Genomic DNA, 23,148 nt, shown 5'->3' on the forward strand with positions numbered 1-23,148 from the left:
AATTGGTTCTCCTCCCTTCCAACGGTGTTGAGGCGGGTGGGAACAGCAGGGGGTGAAGGTGCTGTGTTTAACACTAGGACTACTGGACTCGTGACCCCGCCTAGAACTACTGAAAGGAGTCATTTTGACTCCTTGCTTGTTTTCGTTTATTTTTAGAGTTTCATTTGTGGTTATTTATTAATAATTATATTTTTTGTAATGTATTATTATTGTGAGATCCAACAGTAATGCTTTTGATTGTTTTTTTTCTGCTTTTCTTATTTTTCTACAGAAAATAACAATAATTATAATAGACGTTTTTCAAACATTTTTTTTTATTCAAGTGCACACATATAAACAACAACTGAAGAACAAAAAGCAGAGAAAATGTAGGTGGAGGAGCATAAAAATGAAAATATGGCGCAGAATTCACCTTCTAAACATCTGGTGTTTCGCATTTTAGGCATTGCCTTTGATTTATGGCAGTACATTGCCCACACAAAGACTTACCACAAGTCTTACAATTTCCGACAGATCTATTTTTCTTGCACTTTTCTTTGATCTGGCAAAATTTTGTTTGAACCATCACTTCTGAGCATGTAGAAACTTGGGACGTGGAACCCTTTTCCCTATCTGTGACATAAGGACCACTCAACTCTCTCACAAGCGTTTGCAAAAATGCCTTGCGTGACATTTTTTGGTGGGTAATCTCCTTGAATATTATCCATGCATTTATACCCGCAAAGTCTAAGGCATTTTCAAATGCATGAACAGGCCATCTCCTTGTGCATGTTCGTGTGGTATATTTTCGTGCCATCTGATCCACTACATCTACTCCATATTTTGTTTCATTGTAAAACTTTACCGTTTCTGGAGTTTTTTTTAGCGGAATCAGACGAAACAACAACATCTGGATGGACGGAACTCAAAATGACAACATTTTTGTTGGGCTTTCCTTGATATACTGTAAGTGTAAAATTGTCTTCATTTCTAAACACTTTAGTGTTGTACAATTCCTCTTTCATGGATTTTATTTCTTTAGGCACTTCTCGCCTTATCTTGTTCAGTGTTCCCACGATGGTTGTTCCTTTGCTTTTTAGCTGTTTAGCTAATTTTACTGAAGTAAAATAATTATCGGTTGTAACATTGCGACCTTTTTTCAAAAACGGGTCCAATAACTTCATTACCACATGGTCAGCTAAACGGTCCTCAGCACGGCGTGTGTCATCTTTGCCTAGATAAGGGAAGCCATTTGCCAGATATTTGCTCCTCTTATCAACAGCTAGCCAATATTTGTGGCCTTATTTATCTGGTTTGGAAGGCATGTACTGCGTGAATGGACACCTAGTTTTGCTTGGGAAAAGTTGCTCATCCACCGTTATGTATGGGCCAGGTTTGTAACACGCAATACAATTTTCAATAAACCTGTCCCACACAGTAGAAAATAGAGCAAACTTGTCCGTTTGCAGTCTCTCCGATCGAGTAGATTTCTCATCAAATCTGAGAAACCTCATAATTTCAACAAAGCGGTCCCTAGACATTGTCGCTTTGCAAAACGGTATTCCCCAGTCATTACACCAAATACTGCTAATCGAGTGACGGTTCGTGCCAGATATTCCACGAGCATAGAATACCGCAATGAATGCATCTAGCTCCTCATCAGATAGAGTAAACTGTAAATTATTGTTCCTGCATGCTTCTGCAAGCGTACAGTTCTTTATATGTGTCAATATATATGAATCAAAAAATAAACGCCATGCGCTCAAAGGACTATCGATAATGATATTTCTTCTGGCGTATCCTGTAGGGCCAGGTGCTTCTCGAAGAATATTTTGGCTGTCACGCCTACCAGGCAAGTGTTCTCCAATTTCAACAGGTTTCCATTGAATACCATCCGCTGAAACTAGTATTCCTTCAGATTCGCCTTCTCTGGTGTTTGTTGTTGCATTACCTTCGCCGCCATCGTTATCTGTTGTTCTTTCATTTCTGGGACGTTTTGCTGATTTTTTCTGTCCACGACCAGGAGGATGGTCACGAGGCAACATAACTGCATGAGCCCGATCCCCAGTTGATGTGCTTGGAATATCTGGAAAAAAGTTGATGAATATTTAGAATTTTTGTTTTGTAAGGGTCCGTGCACACTGGCTGGATTAGCGGCGGAATATCCGACCGGATATTCTCACCACAATCTGGTCCGTACCTGCCCGCTCAGGTACAGAGCGGAGTTTCATACCTGAAGCTCCGCTCCGAACCCCGGGCTGGAGCCGCTGTCTGGGACGGAGCCGTGCTCGCGCGTAAGCAAGCGCTGCTCTGTCCCTGACAGCGGCTCCAGCCCGGGGTTCGGAGCGGAGCTTCAGGCATGAGCGGGCAGGTACGGCCTGTATTGCGGCAAGAATATCCAGATGGCTATTCAGCCAGAATTCTGCTAGTGTGCACAGGCCCTAACTCAGTGTGTGGAAGAACAAATAAATACACATAACTACTTACCTTCTGGATTTGTTCCTTCTGAGTCTTCAGATTCACTTGATATGTTCTGAGGAATGAAATCTTCATCACTGTCAGAATCAAATACATGTTCCTGCAATTCGGATTCCGATTCATCCTCCGGTATGGATTGCAAAGTAGCCAGAATATCCTGAGGCTTTATCAAACGTCTTCTCTCCATATTCCTCACAAATTCCATAATTCTATATAGTTCCCTGCTGAAAAATAGAAATGAAATGAAAACTAAAAGAAATAATAACTGTTCTGCCACCTTCAAAAGTAGGTGGGCTGAATCAGTTGACAGACAGCTAAACTATTTCATAACAATTCATACCTGTATGAGTCTTCAGAGCTCGTATGTCTGTGTCTGTTCTCTTTGTCTCTTCAGCTGAACTGAAAGTTAAGATACTATCCAGAATACTGTCTCCTGCTAGGACCTTAGAAAAACACCACCCTTCATTAGCATAAGATAAGAGCCGAGAGTAAACAAGCTATTTTGTTCAGCATTACACAGTAATACAAGCAGGTAAAACACATGGAAAATGTGAAAAGTTGACATGTAAATTGAACTACATCTATATGAACATCAGGGTAAATAAGACAGAGTGAAAAAATTATGCACAAAACTTTATAGCAACATTTAGTGACAAAAGGACCTCAAAATATAGTAGGGAGTCAAAATGACTCCCTTCAGAAGTTCTTGGTAAATTTTGAAAAAAACGCGCAAATTTTTCACCAAAATTATTTATTCTCACAAAATCTTTTTTCACATCATATTTGAGGAAAAGTCACCGAGTTTCAAGCCGGAATTCTGAAAAATGTAGTCACAGAAGAGAAATAAAAAACGAAAGGAGTCAAAATGACTCCATCAGTAGTTCTAGTGTTAAAGAGGTGGAGTTATGCAGATCTAAAACGCGTGGATTGCAGCAGCAGCAAGCCGAAAAGTGCAGGCATGTAAGGGATCTAGAGGTTGACAACATGTCTTCTTAACGGGAGTCCAGGAGCTCATCTCCACAAATGGACTTTTCAGGATCCTTGGGTGGCTCCGTAGTTTGAAACCAATTCTGGTTATCGCTTCTCGGCCTTTTGGCTAAGATCAAGTGTAGTATCTGTTCTTATCAGTTTAATATCTGATACGTCCCCTATCTGGGGACCATATATTAAATGGATTTTTAGAACAGGGAGATGGAAAAAGAGCTTGCTCTGTCCACTCCACGCATTGACCTGGTATTGCAGTATCTCCAGGACCGGTGCACCCCTTCTTTAATGCAGTTTCTAAAATCAGAAAGAATTGAATTCAATGTTTTTTGTTCATTTTGCTTGTTTGTCGGATTTGGGGATGGACTCTTTGGCTTTGCTTTTCTTCTCCTCATTGGATTTTTCATGTTCAAAGTTGCAGAAGCCAGATTACAAGCTCATTTTGGTTCAACTTCAGCAACTGTGCATTGCATTGCCATGTAATGTGATGCAATGCTATCTTTCTAGCTCTCCCTTTTTACTTCCTTTTGGATAAACAGACATATTAGGCAAGCATTTTGGAGCTTTCACCTAAATAACTACAGGTGGTGAGATAAGCTGCACAATATAATTGACCTTTCAGTATATTGTTGCACACACACCATCTATTTAGCAAATGCCCTTGTTATCAACAGCAGCCTTTTAAACTCACCTGAGCTAACAGGTATGTGCGCTGGTTACTCTGCTGCGCTTAAAATTTCTTTTTTGGTTTGCTACAATGCCTTTTCTGAAACGTTGTCTCCTTCTGCTGGAACACTGACTTCTTTCATTTAATGCCTGCAGACTATAAAAGAGAACCCAACCCAAAAAGTTTGGTTGATTAGTCTGTGGCATTCTGTTAAACTGTTGCTTATGGCGGTCTCTGTGAGCTTCTCAGCGACATTCAGCCAGCCAGGTATCCTGCCTGCAGTAGATGGAATGTGGCAATGGAACGCTGGCTGCGCGTGTCATAATAGGCTCTGAGCCTTTATATACCTGTGCACAGCAGCAGCCACCTTCAGTCTGCTGCTGGACAGCCAGCAGCAGCAGCAGCAGGAGAGGTATGTAATCAGGAGCCCTCCTGCTAAGGGTAGACAGCTGCTCGTTCCACCCCACCCCCCGCCTTAATTGGTTCTCCTCCCTTCCAACGGTGTTGAGGCGGGTGGGAACAGCAGGGGGTGAAGGTGCTGTGTTTAAAGAGGTGGAGTTATGCAGATCTAAAACGCGTGGATTGCAGCAGCAGCAAGCCGAAAAGTGCAGGCATGTAAGGGATCTAGAGGTTGACAACATGTCTTCTTAACGGGAGTCCAGGAGCTCATCTCCACAAATGGACTTTTCAGGATCCTTGGGTGGCTCCGTAGTTTGAAACCAATTCTGGTTATCGCTTCTCGGCCTTTTGGCTAAGATCAAGTGTAGTATCTGTTCTTATCAGTTTAATATCTGATACGTCCCCTATCTGGGGACCATATATTAAATGGATTTTTAGAACAGGGAGATGGAAAAAGAGCTTGCTCTGTCCACTCCACGCATTGACCTGGTATTGCAGTATCTCCAGGACCGGTGCACCCCTTCTTTAATGCAGTTTCTAAAATCAGAAAGAATTGAATTCAATGTTTTTTGTTCATTTTGCTTGTTTGTCGGATTTGGGGATGGACTCTTTGGCTTTGCTTTTCTTCTCCTCATTGGATTTTTCATGTTCAAAGTTGCAGAAGCCAGATTACAAGCTCATTTTGGTTCAACTTCAGCAACTGTGCATTGCATTGCCATGTAATGTGATGCAATGCTATCTTTCTAGCTCTCCCTTTTTACTTCCTTTTGGATAAACAGACATATTAGGCAAGCATTTTGGAGCTTTCACCTAAATAACTACAGGTGGTGAGATAAGCTGCACAATATAATTGACCTTTCAGTATATTGTTGCACACACACCATCTATTTAGCAAATGCCCTTGTTATCAACAGCAGCCTTTTAAACTCACCTGAGCTAACAGGTATGTGCGCTGGTTACTCTGCTGCGCTTAAAATTTCTTTTTTGGTTTGCTACAATGCCTTTTCTGAAACGTTGTCTCCTTCTGCTGGAACACTGACTTCTTTCATTTAATGCCTGCAGACTATAAAAGAGAACCCAACCCAAAAAGTTTGGTTGATTAGTCTGTGGCATTCTGTTAAACTGTTGCTTATGGCGGTCTCTGTGAGCTTCTCAGCGACATTCAGCCAGCCAGGTATCCTGCCTGCAGTAGATGGAATGTGGCAATGGAACGCTGGCTGCGCGTGTCATAATAGGCTCTGAGCCTTTATATACCTGTGCACAGCAGCAGCCACCTTCAGTCTGCTGCTGGACAGCCAGCAGCAGCAGCAGCAGGAGAGGTATGTAATCAGGAGCCCTCCTGCTAAGGGTAGACAGCTGCTCGTTCCACCCCACCCCCCGCCTTAATTGGTTCTCCTCCCTTCCAACGGTGTTGAGGCGGGTGGGAACAGCAGGGGGTGAAGGTGCTGTGTTTAAAGAGGTGGAGTTATGCAGATCTAAAACGCGTGGATTGCAGCAGCAGCAAGCCGAAAAGTGCAGGCATGTAAGGGATCTAGAGGTTGACAACATGTCTTCTTAACGGGAGTCCAGGAGCTCATCTCCACAAATGGACTTTTCAGGATCCTTGGGTGGCTCCGTAGTTTGAAACCAATTCTGGTTATCGCTTCTCGGCCTTTTGGCTAAGATCAAGTGTAGTATCTGTTCTTATCAGTTTAATATCTGATACGTCCCCTATCTGGGGACCATATATTAAATGGATTTTTAGAACAGGGAGATGGAAAAAGAGCTTGCTCTGTCCACTCCACGCATTGACCTGGTATTGCAGTATCTCCAGGACCGGTGCACCCCTTCTTTAATGCAGTTTCTAAAATCAGAAAGAATTGAATTCAATGTTTTTTGTTCATTTTGCTTGTTTGTCGGATTTGGGGATGGACTCTTTGGCTTTGCTTTTCTTCTCCTCATTGGATTTTTCATGTTCAAAGTTGCAGAAGCCAGATTACAAGCTCATTTTGGTTCAACTTCAGCAACTGTGCATTGCATTGCCATGTAATGTGATGCAATGCTATCTTTCTAGCTCTCCCTTTTTACTTCCTTTTGGATAAACAGACATATTAGGCAAGCATTTTGGAGCTTTCACCTAAATAACTACAGGTGGTGAGATAAGCTGCACAATATAATTGACCTTTCAGTATATTGTTGCACACACACCATCTATTTAGCAAATGCCCTTGTTATCAACAGCAACCTTTTAAACTCACCTGAGCTAACAGGTATGTGCGCTGGTTACTCTGCTGCGCTTAAAATTTCTTTTTTGGTTTGCTACAATGCCTTTTCTGAAACGTTGTCTCCTTCTGCTGGAACACTGACTTCTTTCATTTAATGCCTGCAGACTATAAAAGAGAACCCAACCCAAAAAGTTTGGTTGATTAGTCTGTGGCATTCTGTTAAACTGTTGCTTATGGCGGTCTCTGTGAGCTTCTCAGCGACATTCAGCCAGCCAGGTATCCTGCCTGCAGTAGATGGAATGTGGCAATGGAACGCTGGCTGCGCGTTTCATAATAGGCTCTGAGCCTTTATATACCTGTGCACAGCAGCAGCCACCTTCAGTCTGCTGCTGGACAGCCAGCAGCAGCAGCAGCAGGAGAGGTATGTAATCAGGAGCCCTCCTGCTAAGGGTAGACAGCTGCTCGTTCCACCCCACCCCCCGCCTTAATTCGTTCTCCTCCCTTCCAACGGTGTTGAGGCGGGTGGGAACAGCAGGGGGTGAAGGTGCTGTGTTTAAAGAGGTGGAGTTATGCAGATCTAAAACGCGTGGATTGCAGCAGCAGCAAGCCGAAAAGTGCAGGCATGTAAGGGATCTAGAGGTTGACAAGATGTCTTCTTAACGGGAGTCCAGGAGCTCATCTCCACAAATGGACTTTTCAGGATCCTTGGGTGGCTCCGTAGTTTGAAACCAATTCTGGTTATCGCTTCTCGGCCTTTTGGCTAGGATCAGGTGCAGTGATCTAACGGTTGCTGCCTTGGTCTCGGCTAGGAGGTGCCTGGGGTACCCGACTTGTTGGCCTTGGGGGATCGCTCTCTCTTAACTGAGGGAGCTTCACCCCCTTGCAGCTATTGGCAGGTCGGCTTAGTCCCCGGACAACGGGGAGCGATCGCGTCTTGTCTTCGGGGCGACCCAAGGAAATAAGGGCGTTTTCCTTTGCTGAGCTTTATCGCTTAGTGGGCTGTGTAAGTTCTTGGGGTACCCCTCCCTCGGTCTTGGGTTTGTTCCTGCTTTTGTGGGATTCATTCCCTTGTTACTATTGGGGGAGGGCTTAGTCCCTGAGGGCCGAAAATGCCTTTTTCTTTTGGATTTGCGGTGGGGGAGACTCCACTGCGACAGTCCATTAGAATCATGGTGGATGAATGCCAGCGCCATGAGAAGAATCTGCAGTACATCGTGCATGAGATTCTTTTTGGGTTCTTCCACCTGGAGCGAGATAAGATCCTGTGTCTTTACGATCAGGAATTCCGTGGGCGATATACCATTTCCTTTATGGCTAAATCATGCTGTGATAATATCCATGCAGCACTGATGGTTGCGGACAAGGATGATGAGAGACTGAACGGGCTGAGCTTTGACTTCCTGTACGGTGAAGAAGAAGTACCCTTGGTGATCTTCATGTACAGCCCATTCGTCTCTGAGGGCGATATCGAAACCTTTTTGAAGCGTTACTGCAAGTCAGTGCGCTTCTCACATGATATCCTCAACTCCCAGCGCTTCTGGAATGGGAAGAGGAAATACCTGGTGAAGTTCCATCCAGATCAGAGCGGCATTGGTGGTCTTCACCACCCGCCTGCTAATTTTGCCATTGGTAATGTCAGGGGATTCCTACGCTACCCAGGAATGCCCCTTCAATGCCGGAATTGTCATGAATATGGGCATACACGAGAAAATTGTACAAGGGCTCATGTAGTCTTTTGCAACAAGTGCGGTAAGAGTGGGCACACCTCCGCTACGTGTGACTCTGAGATCGTATGTAACCTATGTGGGAAGGCAGGTCACGCCTTCAGGAATTGTCCGAGCAAAAAGTCAAAAACATATGACATGTTTAAGTCAGGTCAACTGACTATCCAAGAATACTTCGGAGGGAGTATTACTACACCTGCCCCTGGACCTGGGTTGGCGCACGGTGACGGGTCCGGACCAAATCCTTCAACGGCTCCGCCAGAGGGCCCGCTGGTAGTTCCACAGAAGGACGGTCGTAGGGGTTCCATAAGATTAACCGAGGGTTCTCTCTCTGTGGAATTGATCGATGTTCTGGCTCTAGATGTTGCCGTATCTCAGAGTCAAGAGGAAGGGTCCTCATCCAGCATGAATGCACCACCGGCATTATGTGGAACTGAGGAGACCTCTAGTACCCCGATTAAGCAAGCACCCAGATTCGCCACACCATCATCGGTGATCTTGGGTAAGGGCAAAAAGGGTACGCTCCTTAATCGATCAACCAGTGTGTCGGAAAGAGAGACCTCTAGGGCGCGAAGTAAAAAGGACCCGGCTAAGACCCAGTCGAGCCCTGGTCCTCGAACCAGAAGTCGCAGTAGTTCCGTGACCAGACCAGAGGACAAGACGACCCAGAGGGATGACACCCGTTCCATAGACCAGACCGCCATGAGGACTGCAGATGCACAGGACTTGGAAAAGATGGACAGCTCCCAGCCTCTGAAAAGGCAACGGGAGGACGTAAAGCAACCTGATATCCAAAGAAAACACGGATGTCGAGGTCCAGATGAGGAGCCAAAAGTGGATGATGCTTTTTTGCCTGCTTCAGATCCCGGTAATATTAAACAAATCCTGACCCCTGGAGATGCGGAGGAGGAGGTGCCGTGTATTGACTTCTTCCCATCTTCAGATCCTGATTCTTCTTAATGTCTGTTCCTCTTAAAATCTCCTCACTAAATGTGAGGTCCCTAAAGAGCCCTACACGTAGGGCTGCTTTATTTTCTTATTTAGAGACATTGGACTTTGATTTCTGCTTTCTACAAGAATGTGGTATACAGAGTAATTTAAATTATAAGGACTTAAAAGAAGACTGGAAACTGGGCGCTTCTGTGTGGTCCGGTGCTAATGACTGTCGTGCTGCCGGAGTTGGACTACTTTGCCGTGGACATTCTACCATCATTCAATCTGTGACTGAAATTATACCTGGCAGAGCTATTTTAATACATCTTGTTTTTAATGGACTTTCTTTACGTTTATTAAATGTGTACGCTCCTCCTGGGAAGCAGGAAAGGGCGGATTTACTTGAAATATTGCCATTATTTTGTGTTGGGTCAACCCCCCTGCTAGTGGGAGGAGATTTTAATTGTTTACGTGATGGGGAATCCCGGCAGGGTGGGGATGTGAATCGTAAAGACCGTACCTCCTATTTGTTGAAAAGTTTAATTGATGATTTTAGATTACAGGACTGCTGGAAGGAACTCTTGCCGGCGGATCCAGGTGTTACATGGTCCAATGGAAGAGTTTCTTCTAGAATTGATTTCATATTTGCTTCTACTGCCTTTAAACCTTGTAAATGTTTTCTTTTATCTAATTTATTCTCTGATCATAAAGTTTTATCTGTGTTTTTAGAGTTAGCAGGGGAACAAAATACCTCAAGAGGCCCATGGAGATTAAATACAACTCTCCTAGAGGATATTGATATTCAAAAGAGGTTTGTGCAGGCCTACCAGTGCTGGCAATCAAAGAGAGACCCCCGCGCCTCAATGCTGGATTGGTGGGAGAGCATTAAACCTAAGATTAAATTATTTTTTATTAAGGCAGGGAAAATGAAAGCAAAAAAGAAAAAGCAGTGGTTTTATGTTTTTAATATGAGATTACAAGTACTCTTTAAACTAAAAGAAGTTGGTATTGATGTGGATGATGATATTGCAAATCTTAAGTCTGAAATAAAAAATGCTCTTAATGAAAAAGGAAAACAAATAATTTTTAACTCCCATGTACAGCACCTGGAGGAAGGAGAGAAATGCTCCCGATTCTTCTTCAAAAAGGTAATGGGGAGGAGGGACGCAATCCTAAATCTTGAAGGTGAAAATGATATTAAGGGTATGTTAGGAAAAGCTTTTAATTTTTATCAACTTCTTTTTAACACTAAAGTTATAGATCCATCCTTTTTAGAGTATGCTATTAATTCCCTTGATTTTAAGTTAGATATTTTAGACCAGGGTGTTTTATCTAGGGATCTCACCAGTGAGGAACTTTTACAGATTTTTAAAAGTTTCTCCAGTGGGAAAGCCCCTGGGGAAGACGGTCTACCGATTGAGTTTTATCTGACTTTTTGGGGAATTTTAAAGAACGATATGTTTTTATTGTTTAAAGAAGCTTTTAATACTAATAAATTACCCCCATCTTGGAGGAGAGGTCTGGTATCTTTAATATATAAAAAAGGGGATAGGAGCCAACTTAAAAACTGGCGGCCTATTACGCTTTTAAACCTTGATTATAAAATTTTAGCTAAACTTATTGCAGTCCGTTTAAAACCCTTTATAGCCAAATTAATTCACCCTAACCAGGTATGTGGTGTTCCCGGAAGAACCATAGCTGAGTCCCTCAACATAATTAGGGATACCATATGGTATTCAAAAGAGAGAAGTCAAAACCTTGCTATTTTATCCTTAGACTTTGAAAAAGCTTTTGACAGGGTATCGCATGAATTTCTTTTTATGGTTCTTAAAAAAATGGCGTTTCCAGAGAAAATTTTAACCCGCATTATGCTTTTATATCATTCTTGTTTTAGTCAAATTTCTGTAAATGGGTTTTTAACGAAGGGGGTTCCTCTATTATCAGGGGTGAAACAAGGGTGCCCTCTCTCACCACTGCTCTTTATCTGTGTTATGGAACCACTATTAACCATACTGAGAAAAGATAAAGTAATTAAAGGGGTACCTATTCCCGGGAGTAGGGGTATGCAACTTAAAGCCCTAAGTTACATGGATGATGTTACCATACTATGTCCAGATTCCACATCTCTGAGTAGGGTATTGAGAAACACACAATTTTTCTGTGAAGCCTCAGGTTTTAAATTAAATATAGATAAATGTGACTGTTTTAATGTGGGGGGATGGGACTCCTCTTTGACCCCTGGGATAGTGATACAGAAAAATCACATAAAAATTTTAGGAATTATTTTTAACCAAGCCAATGAGGGGGACCCTAACTGGGACTCTGCAATGGATAAAATAGAAAAAAAGATCTCATTGTGGAATTTAAGGAACCTTAGTATGGAAGGTAAAATTTTAATTATTAAAGCCGTTTTAATTCCCATTATGTTGTATATTGCAATGGTGTTTCCCCCTTCCAATTTACAAATCAAGAAAGTAACAAGAATTGTTTTTATGTTTTTATGGGGTTCAAAAATGGAAAAGTTAAAAAGAGATCTGATGTACAAATGTAAATCTAATGGAGGTAAAGATGTACCCAATTTTTTTACCTTTTTCCATATAAAGTATTTCTGCTTTTGTTTTAAGGTTTTTAAATCTGATGGCATTTTTAGTTATTTTTTAAAATATGCAGCAGGAATGATTTTTAAAAGGTGGTTTAGCCTACCTTTAAGTTCTCCTGTGCTCCTGTGCCCACCTAAACAGTATGTGATACTTGAGAAAACGGTCAGACTTTTAGGTCTCCAGGAATTGGAGCCTGATATATTGGGGGACCAAAGGAAGGTATCTATTGCTTGCAGACACTCTGAGGACACAATTCCTGTCTCCAATTTTTCACAGGCAAGGTCCAAAACGGTGTGGCGAAATGTGTATGGGAAATATCTTGCAAATGTACACAAGGACCTTGCCTGGGCTATCGTCCACCAGTGCCTCCCTACCCGTGAGTTTCAACATAGGCGGGGGCTGGTGGCGAGAGCCAAATGTCCAAGAGATATATGCGGGGAAAGTGAGTCTGTATTGCATCTCTTTTGGAATTTTCATTTTGCACAGGAGGTTTGGAGAAAGGTAGGCCCACTTTTAAAATGGGCATGTGGCCTGAAAGATTTTAATCACTTTTATGTCTTTTATGGTCTTTTTAAGTGTCCAAATTTTAAACAATTCCGAGTTGCCTGGATTATTATTAATTGTTTTAAAAATGCCATGTGGAAAGTTAGAAATATTTTACTCTTCAAACATGATCATATTGATTCAACAGACTGTATAAAAATTGCTTTAAGTGAAATGTATATTTACTATCTCAGAGATAAAAAACTGTATGGAGCAAAAGAAGCGGCTTCTATGTGGTGTGTACAATTATGGAACACAATTAGTGGTAATTAAATAAACCCAAGTACATCTGTAATTATGATTTTCTTAATTGTTACAATGGTTTTATGATGGTAAATTGTGTTTTATACAAAAAACTTGAATTGATTATTATCATGTTTTATCATTTTATTGTAATGTTATAAATGTTCTTTTTTAAAACCTTTGTAAATATACTTTTGAATCAATAAAATTGCGTTGAAACCTTATCTGTTCTTATCAGTTTAATATCTGATACGTCCCCTATCTGGGGACCATATATTAAATGGATTTTTAGAACAGGGAGATGGAAAAAGAGCTTGCTCTGTCCACTCCACGCATTGACCTGGTATTGCAGTATCTCCAGGACCGGTGCACCCCTTCTTTAATGCAGTTTCTAAAATCAGAAAGAATTGAATTCAATGTTTTTTGTTCATTTTGCTTGTTTGTCGGATTTGGGGATGGACTCTTTGGCTTTGCTTTTCTTCTCCTCATTGGATTTTTCATGTTCAAAGTTGCAGAAGCCAGATTACAAGCTCATTTTGGTTCAACTTCAGCAACTGTGCATTGCATTGCCATGTAATGTGATGCAATGCTATCTTTCTAGCTCTCCCTTTTTACTTCCTTTTGGATAAACAGACATATTAGGCAAGCATTTTGGAGCTTTCACCTAAATAACTACAGGTGGTGAGATAAGCTGCACAATATAATTGACCTTTCAGTATATTGTTGCACACACACCATCTATTTAGCAAATGCCCTTGTTATCAACAGCAGCCTTTTAAACTCACCTGAGCTAACAGGTATGTGCGCTGGTTACTCTGCTGCGCTTAAAATTTCTTTTTTGGTTTGCTACAATGCCTTTTCTGAAACGTTGTCTCCTTCTGCTGGAACACTGACTTCTTTCATTTAATGCCTGCAGACTATAAAAGAGAACCCAACCCAAAAAGTTTGGTTGATTAGTCTGTGGCATTCTGTTAAACTGTTGCTTATGGCGGTCTCTGTGAGCTTCTCAGCGACATTCAGCCAGCCAGGTATCCTGCCTGCAGTAGATGGAATGTGGCAATGGAACGCTGGCTGCGCGTGTCATAATAGGCTCTGAGCCTTTATATACCTGTGCACAGCAGCAGCCACCTTCAGTCTGCTGCTGGACAGCCAGCAGCAGCAGCAGCAGGAGAGGTATGTAATCAGGAGCCCTCCTGCTAAGGGTAGACAGCTGCTCGTTCCACCCCACCCCCCGCCTTAATTGGTTCTCCTCCCTTCCAACGGTGTTGAGGCGGGTGGGAACAGCAGGGGGTGAAGGTGCTGTGTTTAAAGAGGTGGAGTTATGCAGATCTAAAACGCATGGATTGCAGCAGCAGCAAGCCGAAAAGTGCAGGCATGTAAGGGATCTAGAGGTTGACAACATGTCTTCTTAACGGGAGTCCAGGAGCTCATCTCCACAAATGGACTTTTCAGGATCCTTGGGTGGCTCCGTAGTTTGAAACCAATTCTGGTTATCGCTTCTCGGCCTTTTGGCTAAGATCAAGTGTAGTATCTGTTCTTATCAGTTTAATATCTGATACGTCCCCTATCTGGGGACCATATATTAAATGGATTTTTAGAACAGGGAGATGGAAAAAGAGCTTGCTCTGTCCACTCCACGCATTGACCTGGTATTGCAGTATCTCCAGGACCGGTGCACCCCTTCTTTAATGCAGTTTCTAAAATCAGAAAGAATTGAATTCAATGTTTTTTGTTCATTTTGCTTGTTTGTCGGATTTGGGGATGGACTCTTTGGCTTTGCTTTTCTTCTCCTCATTGGATTTTTCATGTTCAAAGTTGCAGAAGCCAGATTACAAGCTCATTTTGGTTCAACTTCAGCAACTGTGCATTGCATTGCCATGTAATGTGATGCAATGCTATCTTTCTAGCTCTCCCTTTTTACTTCCTTTTGGATAAACAGACATATTAGGCAAGCATTTTGGAGCTTTCACCTAAATAACTACAGGTGGTGAGATAAGCTGCACAATATAATTGACCTTTCAGTATATTGTTGCACACACACCATCTATTTAGCAAATGCCCTTGTTATCAACAGCAGCCTTTTAAACTCACCTGAGCTAACAGGTATGTGCGCTGGTTACTCTGCTGCGCTTAAAATTTCTTTTTTCTTTTGCTACAATGCCTTTTCTGAAACGTTGTCTCCTTCTGCTGGAACACTGACTTCTTTCATTTAATGCCTGCAGACTATAAAAGAGAACCCAACCCAAAAAGTTTGGTTGATTAGTCTGTGGCATTCTGTTAAACTGTTGCTTATGGCGGTCTCTGTGAGCTTCTCAGCGACATTCAGCCAGCCAGGTATCCTGCCTGCAGTAGATGGAATGTGGCAATGGAACGCTGGCTGCGCGTGTCAAATAGGCTCTGAGCCTTTATATACCTGTGCACAGCAGCAGCCACCTTCAGTCTGCTGCTGGACAGCCAGCAGCAGCAGCAGCAGGAGAGGTATGTAATCAGGAGCCCTCCTGCTAAGGGTAGACAGCTGCTCGTTCCACCCCACCCCCCGCCTTAATTGGTTCTCCTCCCTTCCAACGGTGTTGAGGCGGGTGGGAACAGCAGGGGGTGAAGGTGCTGTGTTTAAAGAGGTGGAGTTATGCAGATCTAAAACGCGTGGATTGCAGCAGCAGCAAGCCGAAAAGTGCAGGCATGTAAGGGATCTAGAGGTTGACAACATGTCTTCTTAACGGGAGTCCAGGAGCTCATCTCCACAAATGGACTTTTCAGGATCCTTGGGTGGCTCCGTAGTTTGAAACCAATTCTGGTTATCGCTTCTCGGCCTTTTGGCTAAGATCAAGTGTAGTATCTGTTCTTATCAGTTTAATATCTGATACGTCCCCTATCTGGGGACCATATATTAAATGGATTTTTAGAACAGGGAGATGGAAAAAGAGCTTGCTCTGTCCACTCCACGCATTGACCTGGTATTGCAGTATCTCCAGGACCGGTGCACCCCTTCTTTAATGCAGTTTCTAAAATCAGAAAGAATTGAATTCAATGTTTTTTGTTCATTTTGCTTGTTTGTCGGATTTGGGGATGGACTCTTTGGCTTTGCTTTTCTTCTCCTCATTGGATTTTTCATGTTCAAAGTTGCAGAAGCCAGATTACAAGCTCATTTTGGTTCAACTTCAGCAACTGTGCATTGCATTGCCATGTAATGTGATGCAATGCTATCTTTCTAGCTCTCCCTTTTTACTTCCTTTTGGATAAACAGACATATTAGGCAAGCATTTTGGAGCTTTCACCTAAATAACTACAGGTGGTGAGATAAGCTGCACAATATAATTGACCTTTCAGTATATTGTTGCACACACACCATCTATTTAGCAAATGCCCTTGTTATCAACAGCAGCCTTTTAAACTCACCTGAGCTAACAGGTATGTGCGCTGGTTACTCTGCTGCGCATAAAATTTCTTTTTTGGTTTGCTACAATGCCTTTTCTGAAACGTTGTCTCCTTCTGCTGGAACACTGACTTCTTTCATTTAATGCCTGCAGACTATAAAAGAGAACCCAACCCAAAAAGTTTGGTTGATTAGTCTGTGGCATTCTGTTAAACTGTTGCTTATGGCGGTCTCTGTGAGCTTCTCAGCGACATTCAGCCAGCCAGGTATCCTGCCTGCAGTAGATGGAATGTGGCAATGGAACGCTGGCTGCGCGTGTCATAATAGGCTCTGAGCCTTTATATACCTGTGCACAGCAGCAGCCACCTTCAGTCTGCTGCTGGACAGCCAGCAGCAGCAGCAGCAGGAGAGGTATGTAATCAGGAGCCCTCCTGCTAAGGGTAGACAGCTGCTCGTTCCACCCCACCCCCCGCCTTAATTGGTTCTCCTCCCTTCCAACGGTGTTGAGGCGGGTGGGAACAGCAGGGGGTGAAGGTGCTGTGTTTAAAGAGGTGGAGTTATGCAGATCTAAAACGCGTGGATTGCAGCAGCAGCAAGCCGAAAAGTGCAGGCATGTAAGGGATCTAGAGGTTGACAACATGTCTTCTTAACGGGAGTCCAGGAGCTCATCTCCACAAATGGACTTTTCAGGATCCTTGGGTGGCTCCGTAGTTTGAAACCAATTCTGGTTATCGCTTCTCGGCCTTTTGGCTAAGATCAAGTGTAGTATCTGTTCTTATCAGTTTAATATCTGATATGTCCCCTATCTGGGGACCATATATTAAATGGATTTTTAGAACAGGGAGATGGAAAAAGAGCTTGCTCTGTCCACTCCACGCATTGACCTGGTATTGCAGTATCTCCAGGACCGGTGCACCCCTTCTTTAATGCAGTTTCTAAAATCAGAAAGAATTGAATTCAATGTTTTTTGTTCATTTTGCTTGTTTGTCGGATTTGGGGATGGACTCTTTGGCTTTGCTTTTCTTCTCCTCATTGGATTTTTCATGTTCAAAGTTGCAGAAGCCAGATTACAAGCTCATTTTGGTTCAACTTCAGCAACTGTGCATTGCATTGCCATGTAATGTGATGCAATGCTATCTTTCTAGCTCTCCCTTTTTACTTCCTTTTGGATAAACAGACATATTAGGCAAGCATTTTGGAGCTTTCACCTAAATAACTACAGGTGGTGAGATAAGCTGCACAATATAATTGACCTTTCAGTATATTGTTGCACACACACCATCTATTTAGCAAATGCCCTTGTTATCAACAGCAGCCTTTTAAACTCACCTGAGCTAACAGGTATGTGCGCTGGTTACTCTGCTGCGCTTAAAATTTCTTTTTTGGTTTGCTACAATGCCTTTTCTGAAACGTTGTCTCCTTCTGCTGGAACACTGACTTCTTTCATTTAATGCCTGCAGACTATAAAAGAGAACCCAACCCAAAAAGTTTGGTTGATTAGTCTGTGGCATTCTGTTAAACTGTTGCTTATGGCGGTCTCTGTGAGCTTCTCAGCGACATTCAGCCAGCCAGGTATCCTGCCTGCAGTAGATGGAATGTGGCAATGGAACGCTGGCTGCGCGTGTCATAATAGGCTCTGAGCCTTTATATACCTGTGCACAGCAGCAGCCACCTTCAGTCTGCTGCTGGACAGCCAGCAGCAGCAGCAGCAGGAGAGGTATGTAATCAGGAGCCCTCCTGCTAAGGGTAGACAGCTGCTCGTTCCACCCCACCCCCCGCCTTAATTGGTTCTCCTCCCTTCCAACGGTGTTGAGGCGGGTGGGAACAGCAGGGGGTGAAGGTGCTGTGTTTAAAGAGGTGGAGTTATGCAGATCTAAAACGCGTGGATTGCAGCAGCAGCAAGCCGAAAAGTGCAGGCATGTAAGGGATCTAGAGGTTGACAACATGTCTTCTTAACGGGAGTCCAGGAGCTCATCTCCACAAATGGACTTTTCAGGATCCTTGGGTGGCTCCGTAGTTTGAAACCAATTCTGGTTATCGCTTCTCGGCCTTTTGGCTAAGATCAAGTGTAGTATCTGTTCTTATCAGTTTAATATCTGATACGTCCCCTATCTGGGGACCATATATTAAATGGATTTTTAGAACAGGGAGATGGAAAAAGAGCTTGCTCTGTCCACTCCACGCATTGACCTGGTATTGCAGTATCTCCAGGACCGGTGCACCCCTTCTTTAATGCAGTTTCTAAAATCAGAAAGAATTGAATTCAATGTTTTTTGTTCATTTTGCTTGTTTGTCGGATTTGGGGATGGACTCTTTGGCTTTGCTTTTCTTCTCCTCATTGGATTTTTCATGTTCAAAGTTGCAGAAGCCAGATTACAAGCTCATTTTGGTTCAACTTCAGCAACTGTGCATTGCATTGCCATGTAATGTGATGCAATGCTATCTTTCTAGCTCTCCCTTTTTACTTCCTTTTGGATAAACAGACATATTAGGCAAGCATTTTGGAGCTTTCACCTAAATAACTACAGGTGGTGAGATAAGCTGCACAATATAATTGACCTTTCAGTATATTGTTGCACACACACCATCTATTTAGCAAATGCCCTTGTTATCAACAGCAGCCTTTTAAACTCACCTGAGCTAACAGGTATGTGCGCTGGTTACTCTGCTGCGCTTAAAATTTATTTTTTGGTTTGCTACAATGCCTTTTCTGAAACGTTGTCTCCTTCTGCTGGAACACTGACTTCTTTCATTTAATGCCTGCAGACTATAAAAGAGAACCCAACCCAAAAAGTTTGGTTGATTAGTCTGTGGCATTCTGTTAAGCTGTTGCTTATGGCGGTCTCTGTGAGCTTCTCAGCGACATTCAGCCAGCCAGGTATCCTGCCTGCAGTAGATGGAATGTGGCAATGGAACGCTGGCTGCGCGTGTCATAATAGGCTCTGAGCCTTTATATACCTGTGCACAGCAGCAGCCACCTTCAGTCTGCTGCTGGACAGCCAGCAGCAGCAGCAGCAGGAGAGGTATGTAATCAGGAGCCCTCCTGCTAAGGGTAGACAGCTGCTCGTTCCACCCCACCCCCCGCCTTAATTGGTTCTCCTCCCTTCCAACGGTGTTGAGGCGGGTGGGAACAGCAGGGGGTGAAGGTGCTGTGTTTAAAGAGGTGGAGTTATGCAGATCTAAAACGCGTGGATTGCAGCAGCAGCAAGCCGAAAAGTGCAGGCATGTAAGGGATCTAGAGGTTGACAACATGTCTTCTTAACGGGAGTCCAGGAGCTCATCTCCACAAATGGACTTTTCAGGATCCTTGGGTGGCTCCGTAGTTTGAAACCAATTCTGGTTATCGCTTCTCGGCCTTTTGGCTAAGATCAAGTGTAGTATCTGTTCTTATCAGTTTAATATCTGATACGTCCCCTATCTGGGGACCATATATTAAATGGATTTTTAGAACAGGGAGATGGAAAAAGAGCTTGCTCTGTCCACTCCACGCATTGACCTGGTATTGCAGTATCTCCAGGACCGGTGCACCCCTTCTTTAATGCAGTTTCTAAAATCAGAAAGAATTGAATTCAATGTTTTTTGTTCATTTTGCTTGTTTGTCGGATTTGGGGATGGACTCTTTGGCTTTGCTTTTCTTCTCCTCATTGGATTTTTCATGTTCAAAGTTGCAGAAGCCAGATTACAAGCTCATTTTGGTTCAACTTCAGCAACTGTGCATTGCATTGCCATGTAATGTGATGCAATGCTATCTTTCTAGCTCTCCCTTTTTACTTCCTTTTGGATAAACAGACATATTAGGCAAGCATTTTGGAGCTTTCACCTAAATAACTACAGGTGGTGAGATAAGCTGCACAATATAATTGACCTTTCAGTATATTGTTGCACACACACCATCTATTTAGCAAATGCCCTTGTTATCAACAGCAGCCTTTTAAACTCACCTGAGCTAACAGGTATGTGCGCTGGTTACTCTGCTGCGCATAAAATTTCTTTTTTGGTTTGCTACAATGCCTTTTCTGAAACGTTGTCTCCTTCTGCTGGAACACTGACTTCTTTCATTTAATGCCTGCAGACTATAAAAGAGAACCCAACCCAAAAAGTTTGGTTGATTAGTCTGTGGCATTCTGTTAAACTGTTGCTTATGGCGGTCTCTGTGAGCTTCTCAGCGACATTCAGCCAGCCAGGTATCCTGCCTGCAGTAGATGGAATGTGGCAATGGAACGCTGGCTGCGCGTGTCATAATAGGCTCTGAGCCTTTATATACCTGTGCACAGCAGCAGCCACCTTCAGTCTGCTGCTGGACAGCCAGCAGCAGCAGCAGCAGGAGAGGTATGTAATCAGGAGCCCTCCTGCTAAGGGTAGACAGCTGCTCGTTCCACCCCACCCCCCGCCTTAATTGGTTCTCCTCCCTTCCAACGGTGTTGAGGCGGGTGGGAACAGCAGGGGGTGAAGGTGCTGTGTTTAAAGAGGTGGAGTTATGCAGATCTAAAACGCGTGGATTGCAGCAGCAGCAAGCCGAAAAGTGCAGGCATGTAAGGGATCTAGAGGTTGACAACATGTCTTCTTAACGGGAGTCCAGGAGCTCATCTCCACAAATGGACTTTTCAGGATCCTTGGGTGGCTCCGTAGTTTGAAACCAATTCTGGTTATCGCTTCTCGGCCTTTTGGCTAAGATCAAGTGTAGTATCTGTTCTTATCAGTTTAATATCTGATACGTCCCCTATCTGGGGACCATATATTAAATGGATTTTTAGAACAGGGAGATGGAAAAAGAGCTTGCTCTGTCCACTCCACGCATTGACCTGGTATTGCAGTATCTCCAGGACCGGTGCACCCCTTCTTTAATGCAGTTTCTAAAATCAGAAAGAATTGAATTCAATGTTTTTTGTTCATTTTGCTTGTTTGTCGGATTTGGGGATGGACTCTTTGGCTTTGCTTTTCTTCTCCTCATTGGATTTTTCATGTTCAAAGTTGCAGAAGCCAGATTACAAGCTCATTTTGGTTCAACTTCAGCAACTGTGCATTGCATTGCCATGTAATGTGATGCAATGCTATCTTTCTAGCTCTCCCTTTTTACTTCCTTTTGGATAAACAGACATATTAGGCAAGCATTTTGGAGCTTTCACCTAAATAACTACAGGTGGTGAGATAAGCTGCACAATATAATTGACCTTTCAGTATATTGTTGCACACACACCATCTATTTAGCAAATGCCCTTGTTATCAACAGCAGCCTTTTAAACTCACCTGAGCTAACAGGTATGTGCGCTGGTTACTCTGCTGCGCTTAAAATTTCTTTTTTGGTTTGCTACAATGCCTTTTCTGAAACGTTGTCTCCTTCTGCTGGAACACTGACTTCTTTCATTTAATGCCTGCAGACTATAAAAGAGAACCCAACCCAAAAAGTTTGGTTGATTAGTCTGTGGTATTCTGTTAAACTGTTGCTTATGGCGGTCTCTGTGAGCTTCTCAGCGACATTCAGCCAGCCAGGTATCCTGCCTGCAGTAGATGGAATGTGGCAATGGAACGCTGGCTGCGCGTGTCATAATAGGCTCTGAGCCTTTATATACCTGTGCACAGCAGCAGCCACCTTCAGTCTGCTGCTGGACAGCCAGCAGCAGCAGCAGCAGGAGAGGTATGTAATCAGGAGCCCTCCTGCTAAGGGTAGACAGCTGCTCGTTCCACCCCACCCCCCGCCTTAATTGGTTCTCCTCCCTTCCAACGGTGTTGAGGCGGGTGGGAACAGCAGGGGGTGAAGGTGCTGTGTTTAAAGAGGTGGAGTTATGCAGATCTAAAACGCGTGGATTGCAGCAGCAGCAAGCCGAAAAGTGCAGGCATGTAAGGGATCTAGAGGTTGACAACATGTCTTCTTAACGGGAGTCCAGGAGCTCATCTCCACAAATGGACTTTTCAGGATCCTTGGGTGGCTCCGTAGTTTGAAACCAATTCTGGTTATCGCTTCTCGGCCTTTTGGCTAAGATCAAGTGTAGTATCTGTTCTTATCAGTTTAATATCTGATACGTCCCCTATCTGGGGACCATATATTAAATGGATTTTTAGAACAGGGAGATGGAAAAAGAGCTTGCTCTGTCCACTCCACGCATTGACCTGGTATTGCAGTATCTCCAGGACCGGTGCACCCCTTCTTTAATGCAGTTTCTAAAATCAGAAAGAATTGAATTCAATGTTTTTTGTTCATTTTGCTTGTTTGTCGGATTTGGGGATGGACTCTTTGGCTTTGCTTTTCTTCTCCTCATTGGATTTTTCATGTTCAAAGTTGCAGAAGCCAGATTACAAGCTCATTTTGGTTCAACTTCAGCAACTGTGCATTGCATTGCCATGTAATGTGATGCAATGCTATCTTTCTAGCTCTCCCTTTTTACTTCCTTTTGGATAAACAGACATATTAGGCAAGCATTTTGGAGCTTTCACCTAAATAACTACAGGTGGTGAGATAAGCTGCACAATATAATTGACCTTTCAGTATATTGTTGCACACACACCATCTATTTAGCAAATGCCCTTGTTATCAACAGCAGCCTTTTAAACTCACCTGAGCTAACAGGTATGTGCGCTGGTTACTCTGCTGCGCTTAAAATTTCTTTTTTGGTTTGCTACAATGCCTTTTCTGAAACGTTGTCTCCTTCTGCTGGAACACTGACTTCTTTCATTTAATGCCTGCAGACTATAAAAGAGAACCCAACCCAAAAAGTTTGGTTGATTAGTCTGTGGCATTCTGTTAAACTGTTGCTTATGGCGGTCTCTGTGAGCTTCTCAGCGACATTCAGCCAGCCAGGTATCCTGCCTGCAGTAGATGGAATGTGGCAATGGAACGCTGGCTGCGCGTGTCATAATAGGCTCTGAGCCTTTATATACCTGTGCACAGCAGCAGCCACCTTCAGTCTGCTGCTGGACAGCCAGCAGCAGCAGCAGCAGGAGAGGTATGTAATCAGGAGCCCTCCTGCTAAGGGTAGACAGCTGCTCGTTCCACCCCACCCCCCGCCTTAATTGGTTCTCCTCC

General features: G+C 43.4%; 11 non-coding genes across 11 annotated transcripts; all 11 read left to right on the forward strand.

The window, feature by feature from the left end:
* Positions 1–3,533: 3,533 nt before the first annotated feature.
* LOC141206601 (U2 spliceosomal RNA) lies at positions 3,534–3,724 on the forward strand. The gene has a single exon (XR_012277152.1). It is a non-coding gene; the product is annotated as a U2 spliceosomal RNA (small nuclear RNA).
* Positions 3,725–4,839: 1,115 nt separating this feature from the next.
* LOC141206602 (U2 spliceosomal RNA) lies at positions 4,840–5,030 on the forward strand. Its single transcript, XR_012277153.1, has one exon. It is a non-coding gene; the product is annotated as a U2 spliceosomal RNA (small nuclear RNA).
* Positions 5,031–6,145: 1,115 nt separating this feature from the next.
* On the forward strand, positions 6,146–6,336 carry LOC141206603 (U2 spliceosomal RNA). Its single transcript, XR_012277154.1, has one exon. It is a non-coding gene; the product is annotated as a U2 spliceosomal RNA (small nuclear RNA).
* Positions 6,337–12,942: 6,606 nt separating this feature from the next.
* Positions 12,943–13,131, forward strand: LOC141206260 (U2 spliceosomal RNA). The gene has a single exon (XR_012276916.1). It is a non-coding gene; the product is annotated as a U2 spliceosomal RNA (small nuclear RNA).
* A 1,115-nt stretch (positions 13,132–14,246) lies between these two features.
* On the forward strand, positions 14,247–14,437 carry LOC141206604 (U2 spliceosomal RNA). The gene has a single exon (XR_012277155.1). It is a non-coding gene; the product is annotated as a U2 spliceosomal RNA (small nuclear RNA).
* A 1,114-nt stretch (positions 14,438–15,551) lies between these two features.
* LOC141206605 (U2 spliceosomal RNA) lies at positions 15,552–15,742 on the forward strand. The gene has a single exon (XR_012277156.1). It is a non-coding gene; the product is annotated as a U2 spliceosomal RNA (small nuclear RNA).
* Positions 15,743–16,857: 1,115 nt separating this feature from the next.
* Positions 16,858–17,048, forward strand: LOC141206432 (U2 spliceosomal RNA). Its single transcript, XR_012277000.1, has one exon. It is a non-coding gene; the product is annotated as a U2 spliceosomal RNA (small nuclear RNA).
* Positions 17,049–18,163: 1,115 nt separating this feature from the next.
* LOC141206607 (U2 spliceosomal RNA) lies at positions 18,164–18,354 on the forward strand. The gene has a single exon (XR_012277158.1). It is a non-coding gene; the product is annotated as a U2 spliceosomal RNA (small nuclear RNA).
* Positions 18,355–19,469: 1,115 nt separating this feature from the next.
* On the forward strand, positions 19,470–19,660 carry LOC141206608 (U2 spliceosomal RNA). Its single transcript, XR_012277159.1, has one exon. It is a non-coding gene; the product is annotated as a U2 spliceosomal RNA (small nuclear RNA).
* A 1,115-nt stretch (positions 19,661–20,775) lies between these two features.
* On the forward strand, positions 20,776–20,966 carry LOC141206609 (U2 spliceosomal RNA). The gene has a single exon (XR_012277160.1). It is a non-coding gene; the product is annotated as a U2 spliceosomal RNA (small nuclear RNA).
* Positions 20,967–22,081: 1,115 nt separating this feature from the next.
* Positions 22,082–22,272, forward strand: LOC141206610 (U2 spliceosomal RNA). The gene has a single exon (XR_012277161.1). It is a non-coding gene; the product is annotated as a U2 spliceosomal RNA (small nuclear RNA).
* Positions 22,273–23,148: the final 876 nt, after the last annotated feature.

The sequence above is a fragment of the Phyllobates terribilis genome, unplaced genomic scaffold (genome assembly GCF_046119375.1).
Source record: "Phyllobates terribilis strain yellow unplaced genomic scaffold, ASM4611937v1 Scaffold_142__1_contigs__length_4687701, whole genome shotgun sequence".
Taxonomy (NCBI): domain Eukaryota; kingdom Metazoa; phylum Chordata; class Amphibia; order Anura; family Dendrobatidae; genus Phyllobates; species Phyllobates terribilis.